The 8,238-nt window shown below is 49.6% G+C and overlaps 1 non-coding gene across 1 annotated transcript; it reads right to left on the bottom strand.

Annotated features, from left to right (window-relative positions):
- Positions 1–482: 482 nt before the first annotated feature.
- Positions 483–554, bottom strand: TRNAA-UGC (transfer RNA alanine (anticodon UGC)). Its single transcript has one exon. It is a non-coding gene; the product is annotated as a tRNA-Ala (tRNA).
- Between the last annotated feature and the right edge of the window lie 7,684 nt (positions 555–8,238).

Genomic DNA, 8,238 nt, shown 5'->3' with positions numbered 1-8,238 from the left:
GCGACAGGACCCGTAGGCAGCTGCGGCATAACGATCTGATGGTCGCTATCGTCGTTCTCGTTGAGCCTGTTTCCACGGGACACGCCCGCCTGAGCCGCTCCATAGGAGCACATGATTACACGTCCGTTCGCTGTGGTGGCCGGAAGTGGAATCCTCTACCACTGAGCTACACTCCCGGAATAACAGACGCAGTCATGTGTGGACGAGTTATTGTGCTTCATAGCCAGCAGCCACTAGAAAGTGGAAAAATGCGCCTTTCACTCAGGCTTGTTGCTAGACACCTGATGTGCTTGCAGTCATACTAAGCGTTGTCGTTAAAAAAACGGCGCATGTGGCGGCGTGGAGGCGTTGAAGGCAGCTCCAGAAATGCGAGTTTTACTTGTTTATGCGGAATTCACGTAGCATCGTTTTTTTTTCGAAATAATTGAATTGCTTACTGTGTGTTGCAAAACAAAATGATAAAAACTAAGCGTACACCACACTGGAGGTGCCGGGTTTTGAACCAGGGACTTCTCACATGCAAAGCGAGCGCTCTACCACTGAGCTACACCCCCGCAGTGATAGACGCAGTCATGTGTGGACGAATTATTGTATTTCATAGCCAGCAGTCACTAGAAAGTGGAAAAATGCTCCTTTCACTCAGGCTTGTTGCTACACACCTGATGTGCTTGCAGTCATCCTAAGCGTTGTCGTTTAAGAAGAGGCGTCTGGGGCGACGTCGAGGCGTTGAAGGCAGCTCCAGAAATGCGAGTTTTACTTGCTTAAGCGGAATTCGCGTAGCATCGTTTTTTTTAAATAATTGAATTGCTTACTGTGTGTTTCAAAATAAAATGACAAAAACTAAGTATACACCACACTGTATTTGCGGCATAATGGATGGATTCTTGCATTGTTTGCATGCTGGCGCACAGCTTACCGGGTGCAGTGGTAGAGGCGTCAATGTGGGTGCTGGTCATCCGCTAGCAACGTCCTCGTACTCCACCTGGTCCATGGGGTGCTCAGATAGGTCCTCGCCACCGACGGGCCCTGCACGCTTGCAATATGCCCTCGAGTATCCACTCTCCTGTCCAAAGCGCTGACACACAGTGCCACGCGGGACACGGCATTCTCTCTGGATGTGACTCGTGCCATGGCAGCGTAGACATAGCGATGCCCTCCCCGGCACGACAACAAGCGCGACATCTGAGGCAATCAGTATTTGATGCGGAAGGTCGTCCACCGTAAAGCTTGAGGCTCGCCATACGTGTTGAAGAACTCTTGTCTGTACAGCCTTGTACTCGCCACCGCTCTCGCACAACTTCATTCACGTTGTCGAAGGGGGTCAAAACCGCTCGCACGTTGTCATCATGGACGTCGTACAGCAGGCAATGAATCTTCAGCCGCGTACCCTTGTGACATGGGTCGAGTACTATAGAACGGGGAATCTTGACCGCTATATCGCCAAGAACGAGCCTATTCTTGCCTTCAGCATTCTTCAATGTAACTTCCCAAACGTGATTCATTTAGTACGCCCCCAAAGCGACCACCTCGGGAAGCATTGCCAAACGAATAAGTGCGTCCCTGAAGTCGTCGACAGGGTGTGGGCGCGCCTTGACATCCGTGTGAAAAAGATAATATGCAGTGCTGCATCACCTGATAGAAATCGAGGCAAAATAATGTGATAGCGCTGCGTCATCTCTTCAGTAATCTTGATAACGTGGCGTTCATGCTACGCAATACCTACTCGAGTGGAGCTCAGCACCGCACGACCGCTTGCTTCAGCGGCCAGAAGTCGTCTGATCTACACCTACTCAATAAGAGGCAGCGTCATGTATGGACGCTTTATGGTTCTTCATAAGCAGCAGTCACTAAAATGTGGAAAAGGCTTCCTTTATTACCTCCGATGCATAGGCGCTCTAAAGTACTTTAGGTAACGGGACATCTAACGGCAAGGCGTTCAGGCACAGTGACACATGATAAAGGAATATCTCCCGTACGGCAAAGTACCTTTTTGGGAAACGAGATCTCGCATCTACTTTTCGAGTGGAAAGGGCGTTACTCTCGCGCACAGTGTGCACAAATCGTCAACAGAAAGAAACCAGTCACAAAACTGCGATGCCTAAAAAGTATATATTTTTTGTCACCTTGCAAAAATGTTTCAATTTTTGTAGTAATGCGATTTGTCGAACAGTGAAGATTTGCTGTAGCAAGCAGTACTGTGAAACGCTCACACCATGTCACTCGTATCACAGCATAAGCGCCAAACAGGACGGCAGAAACGTGGGCAGTGCCATGGCAGCGCCATAATAAACAGCGTTCGCAGCAACAAGGCCAAAAACGCCAAGAAAATAAACGAATATGCGTGTTATAAGCCTCGAACGATCGGAAAACATGTTTTTAGATTCGACATTCGCTAAATGTAATGTACATAAGCAGCAGTTTAAGATGTTTTCTCTTTCGCTGCGCTAACATGCAGTGCCAAGTTTTTTTTTCGTTTTTTATTCTCCAGCGTTCATCTGAGGATTCACCTAAGGAAGTTAGTGCGATGCCGTGTCGCATCGGCGCAACTCCTTTCTGCAAAGGGTCAAAGGGTCATTCAGACTAACAAAAGGGGTTTACCGCAATGGACTTTACTTTTGCTCGTGTGTCGAGGGTATAAGTCGCACTTGTTGCTACGTATTTCATGGGCCTGCAATAATCCTTAGTGTTTTCGTTAAAGAAACGCCGTGTATTGCGACGGGGAGGTGTTGAAGGTAGCTGTAGAAATGCGAGTATTTCTTGCTTATCTGGAATTGACGTTGTATCGCCTATCCCAGCGAATTGAAATGCAAACTCTGTGTTGCAAAATAAATTTAAAAACAGGGCTAAGCATACTCTTTGACGGCATGCGAGTGCCCAACACGGTCATGTGTGGAGCCGCCCTCGTTCCATGCTTTCTGTACAAACGGCAGGTGGATGTATGCTACGCGTGTGGTCACGTGGGTCACAGAGCCGACGTGTGCCCCAGTAGCGAAGAGGAAAAGAACAAGTGCCGTGGCTGTGGGAAAATGAAGTCTTCAGAGTCGCAAGAGAAGGAACACCAATGCACACCCAAATGTGAAGCATGCGGTGGCCCCCATATCACCGGGGATAGGACATGCAAGCAACGCTACCAGATCCCATATATCGTTAGGCGTCGGCGTCGAAGGCGACGACAAATGGAGCGAAGAATACAGATGGACAGCGGCGAAGACATCATGATCTCCTACGCACAGAGCTCGGCGACACCTGCGGCAGCACATGGTGGATCCACCCTGCGAGCCCGCTCACAATCGAGGGGGCGCTCTCGCTCCAGGAGGCGAACCGGCTCAGGGAAAGGCGGGAATTCCAGCGCATCCAGATCGAGATCCCGGTCCCGGTCTCGCTCCCAGCCCGCCAAGCGGGCCACGTGGGCCGACAAAGTCAAGGGCTCCGGCACAGCGCCGTCGATGGGAAAGAAGACTACGACGGCCAAAGGAGCAAGTGGTGAGGCACATTCAGAGCAAGTGAATGATCCCCGAGTCCAATCACTTGAGGCGGAAAATCAACAGCTCAGGCGCGAACTTGCAGAACTTAAGGAGGCCTTAAATAGCATTAGAGGGCAAATCTCGAACCGCGACGAGGATAAAATTAAAGCTCTAGGCCCGCTTGCTGGCAAATCCAAGCGTAAAGCTCCCAACCCAGAACCGGTGAGCGAGACAGAAGAGGAGGATGAGATGGCCGAGCCGAGCGAAGCCACAGCTACCGCCGCCGATCCTCCGGCCAAAATAAACAACAGAGGCAAGCTAGCTGCCATAGAAAAGACCCTAGGACGCATGATGGAAATGCTCTCCGGGATGGAGACGAGATTAACTCAACTAGAGAGGCCCAAGGTCCAAGCCAAAGGCAGGCTTACGGTGTCGACAGTGCAGAATCAGGCGAACCCGAACCCCGAAAGTAGGGCTAAAGAGCTAATTGATCATTCTCAGTAGACAAAATGGCGAACACAAATAGCAACAACCTCTAAATTTGGCAGTGGAACTGCGCAAGTTTCCAGAGGCGCAAGGCCCCATTGGGACAGCTTATCAGATCTTTTGCGGACAAGCCGCAAGTTATATTGTTACAAGAAACGCTATGTACAGCCGAAATTTCACTCTCGGGATACCACACCATAGCATACAGGAGTGAAAAGGGCAGAGGTATCGCTACCCTAATCAGAAAGAACATCTCGTTCGTTGAGCACGAGGTCCGCGCGTACAAAGCGGGCCTCGAGGCCCAGTTAATAGAAATCGTACCCAACAGAACAATCAATTCTAACATTTTCATTCTCAACGTGTACAGCGCACCATCGGACAGGAAAAGAGACTTCAAAACCTTATTAGGCACCACGTCTAGGGCGGCGAGAAGCGCGCCTCTCGTTGTCGCGGGTGACTTTAACGCACCCAATACGGAATGGGGGTATGGTTACAAAGGTGCAAAAGGAACGAACTTAGCCTTCAACGCTGCAGAGCTCGGCTTAATACTCGTCACAGACCCAAGACCCAGATCCAGATCCGGTAATTCGGTCAGTCGAGATACGACCCCCGATCTCACCTTCCTCCGAGGTATCGAAGGCACGTGGGACAACCTCCAGGAGGGGCTAGGCAGTGACCATTACATACTTGAAATTCTGTTGCGTGTCAAACCCAGACCACCCGCGAGATATGAGTATGTGGACTGGGACCTCTTTCGAAAAATCAGAAATGACACAGTCCCGCCAGACGAGACGTATGCAGATCTGCTAGAGAATCTGAACTTGGCAGTTAAAGGAGCAACCAAAGAAATCATTACGGATCTTGAAGTTCCTAAAATGGACTCGAGACTCGCTCACCTTCTGGAGGCCAAACACGCCATCTCAGCAAGGTGGAAGACCCAAAAGCTTAATCGTAGACTAAGATCCAAAATCGCGCTTCTTAACAAGGAGATTGAAACCTATTCGGCCCAGCTCGCCCGGCAGCAATGGGATGAGACGTGTACCGAAACGGACGGGCGTATGCGAAGAGGGAGCAAATGGAGCTTATTGAAAAGTCTTCTCAACGATAAACAGTCTAAGGACACCCTTAACCTTGCAACGGATAGGCTCATTAAGAAGCAAATTGCAATCGGTCTCACCGACATCGAATTAGCCAACAACTTAGCTCATACTTATCTCCCCCTCGCTAAAGACGCGGATCGCCCGGTAGAGCGTGTGAACTACATGGGATTCTCGGCACCTGATCTAGACGAACCTTTCACCGTGTCAGAGATCAGACACGTTCTCTTCAATCTAAACGGCAGGTCAGCCCCGGGACCTGATGGAATCACGAACAAACTTCTCAGGAACTTAGATGATAGGGCAATCGAGATAGTCACGGCCAAAATAAATGAGGTATGGAAAAGTGGACAGGTCCCGATAGAATGGCGTACCGCAAAAGTGGTACTCATACCCAAACCAGGAAAACCCCCACATATAAATAATCTGCGGCCTATTTCCCTTACATCATGCATCGCCAAGGTTGCGGAGCACGCGATACATAACAGGATAACCGAACATATTGAAAACAAGGAGCTCTTTAGACACAACCTAATTGGCTTTATACAGGCGTTGTCCACACAGGACGCTATGCTTTTGCTTAAGAAAGCAATCTTTGATAACCCTACTCGCGACGTGAGAGGGATCCTCGCACTGGACCTCTCCAAGGCCTTCGACAGGGTCACGCATAAACACATACTGACGGAGATTTCGTCTCTCAACCTGGGCCAGCGGTTTCATGATTACACCAGATCTTTCCTCGCGGATCGCAAGGCACACCTCCGATTAGGCATGGTCACAGGAGGACCCTACGAACTAGGCACCTGCGGCACCCCGCAGGGCTCGGTCCTGTCCCCACTCTTATTTAATATAGCCATGCACAAGCTCTCCACTCGCCTCGCCGCAATCCCAAACGTTGGTCACGCCATTTATGCGGATGATATCACGATCTGGGCACCGGGCGGATCGCTAGATATGCTCGAACACTCGTTACAGAGCGCGTTGGAGGCTACTGAAGACTTTCTTTCAAACACGAGCCTTGAACTCTCCCCCGCTAAATCAGAGCTATTGTTATACCGCCAGTCCAGACAGGGGGTCAGAAACCTTGCGCCTCTGGAAACTCTGCCGATAGAAATTCGAGCTAAAAATGGGCATCCTATACCGAGGATGGACTCGGTGAAAATTCTAGGTCTCCTCATTAATGCCAAGGGCTGTAACTCGACGGCCCTCAACAGGCTCACTGGACAGGCTAGTAATGTCCTAAGACTTGTAGCCCGCGTCTCAAATCGAAGAGGCGGTCTCAAAGAGGACAATTTGCTCAGAGCCTATCAAGCATTTTTCCTGAGTCATGTTATCTACATCGCACCGTACCTTAATTGGGGTAAAGCGGAAAAGGCCAAGCTCGACTCCCTAATCAGAACCGGCCTCAAGCGCGTGCTCGGCCTTCCGCAGTCCACAAGCACTGAGAAGCTGCTGGAGCTAGGACTCCATAACACCATCGATGAGCTAATAGAAGCTCACACAGCGGGTCAAATAATGAAACTTTCATCCACTAAGCCAGGGATCAAGATCTTAGAAGAAGCGGGAATCCAACCAAGACATGAACCGGCGACAAAAGTTAGCTTGATCCGGGAAACCAGAAATCGCATCATGGTTGAGCCCGTTCCGCGAAACATCCACCCAGTGCATAACGAGGGTAGGAGATTGGCGAGAGCCAAGTCCATCCTTAAAAAGATAAATCAGAAGAAACTAGATGCCCTCTTTGTCGATGCTGCCAGATATGACAGTGGGGATAAGTTCGCTGTCTCGGTGGTAGACGCGGCAGGCAACCTGGTCAATGCAGCCTCTGTTTATACGAAGTTTTCCCATGTGGCGGAGGAAGCGGCGATCGCTCTGGCTTTTCACAGCTCAAAAGTTCCCGCTATCATCTTCTCGGACTCGCGCACGGCGGTTAGATCCTTCTCGTCCGCTATCGTATCTGAACAGGCGAACAGTATTTTGCTTAAAGCACTTCAAAAGACTAGGGCGAGCAGCGAAGGATACCACATCTCGTGGTTCCCAGCCCATCTAGATAGCTCAGTTAACCCGCTTGGATGTAATCCTAACGAGCAGGCCCACCGGAGAGCGCGTGATTTCACGTACCGCGCTGTCGCGGGTAGCCAGGCTCGTAACGTGGTCAACATCCACAAAGATCCATTATGTACTTTCCATGAAATTGTTTCCCATTATCGACTGGGCAGGAGGACATTTCCACCCCCTCACCCTAAATTGAACAAACCTCAGGCTAGCACACTCAGACTTCTGCAAACTCGTTCGTATCCCACTCCTCGGTCTCTTAACAGGATAGATCCTGCCCACTCACAGTCGTGCCCCAAATGTGGTCATGACTCATGCTCTTTTGAACACATGCTCTGGCTGTGCCCAGCCCTTAACGCCTCTCCACCCATCACGAAAGAACAATGGCAGGAATCGCTCAAGAGCAGCAATCTCCACATGCAACTCCAGGCTGTCCAGAGGGCCCACGACATTGCGGCGGAACTTCATCTCCCGGTCCCATCGTGGGTGGCGCCACCGACTTGATCTTCGGGAGCCTTCGGTTTTAGCTCCCCAAGATCTCAGTCCCTCAGGACTCAAATAAAGTTCTTGTCATGTCATGTCAGGGCTAAGCATACACATATGTCTTCCTCCGCTATACCAATCAACAACGAACAAGAAATTCTTTGCGTTAAAGTGTCTTTTCGTTTTTGCAAAAATATTATTATCGCATGCTACCGTGTGCCCGACTGCGATAAATCTTTTACGAAAGACTTGCACAACTTCCTTTTGCATTTATTCGCTACATTTCCCAAAATTAACTTCATCCTCTCCGGTGATTTTAACCTTCCTGACATTAACTGGGATAAAAAGACAGCATCTTCTCAGCTATCTAAAGAATTTCTTGATCTTGCTCCAACATTTAACTTCACACAAATGGTGTCTACGCCAACTCGGGGTGCCAATGTTCTTGATAGAGTTTTGGTTTCCAACCCCGATGTTGTTCAATCATTAATGTGTATTGATGGCCTAAGTGATCACAAGATGGTGTTATTTGACCTGACCTTTCAGGTACCAACCAGTCAGCCTTCAACAAAATATATCCGAGATTACAAGCACACTTCTCGAAAATCAATAAGGAATTAGACGCTTTTTTGTGTGTCTTTTGAGCAGTCCGC

This window comes from Dermacentor andersoni, chromosome 3 (assembly GCF_023375885.2).
Source record: "Dermacentor andersoni chromosome 3, qqDerAnde1_hic_scaffold, whole genome shotgun sequence".
In the NCBI taxonomy this organism is placed as follows: Eukaryota; Metazoa; Arthropoda; class Arachnida; order Ixodida; family Ixodidae; genus Dermacentor; species Dermacentor andersoni.
This window is presented reverse-complemented; position numbering and strand designations above follow the sequence as displayed.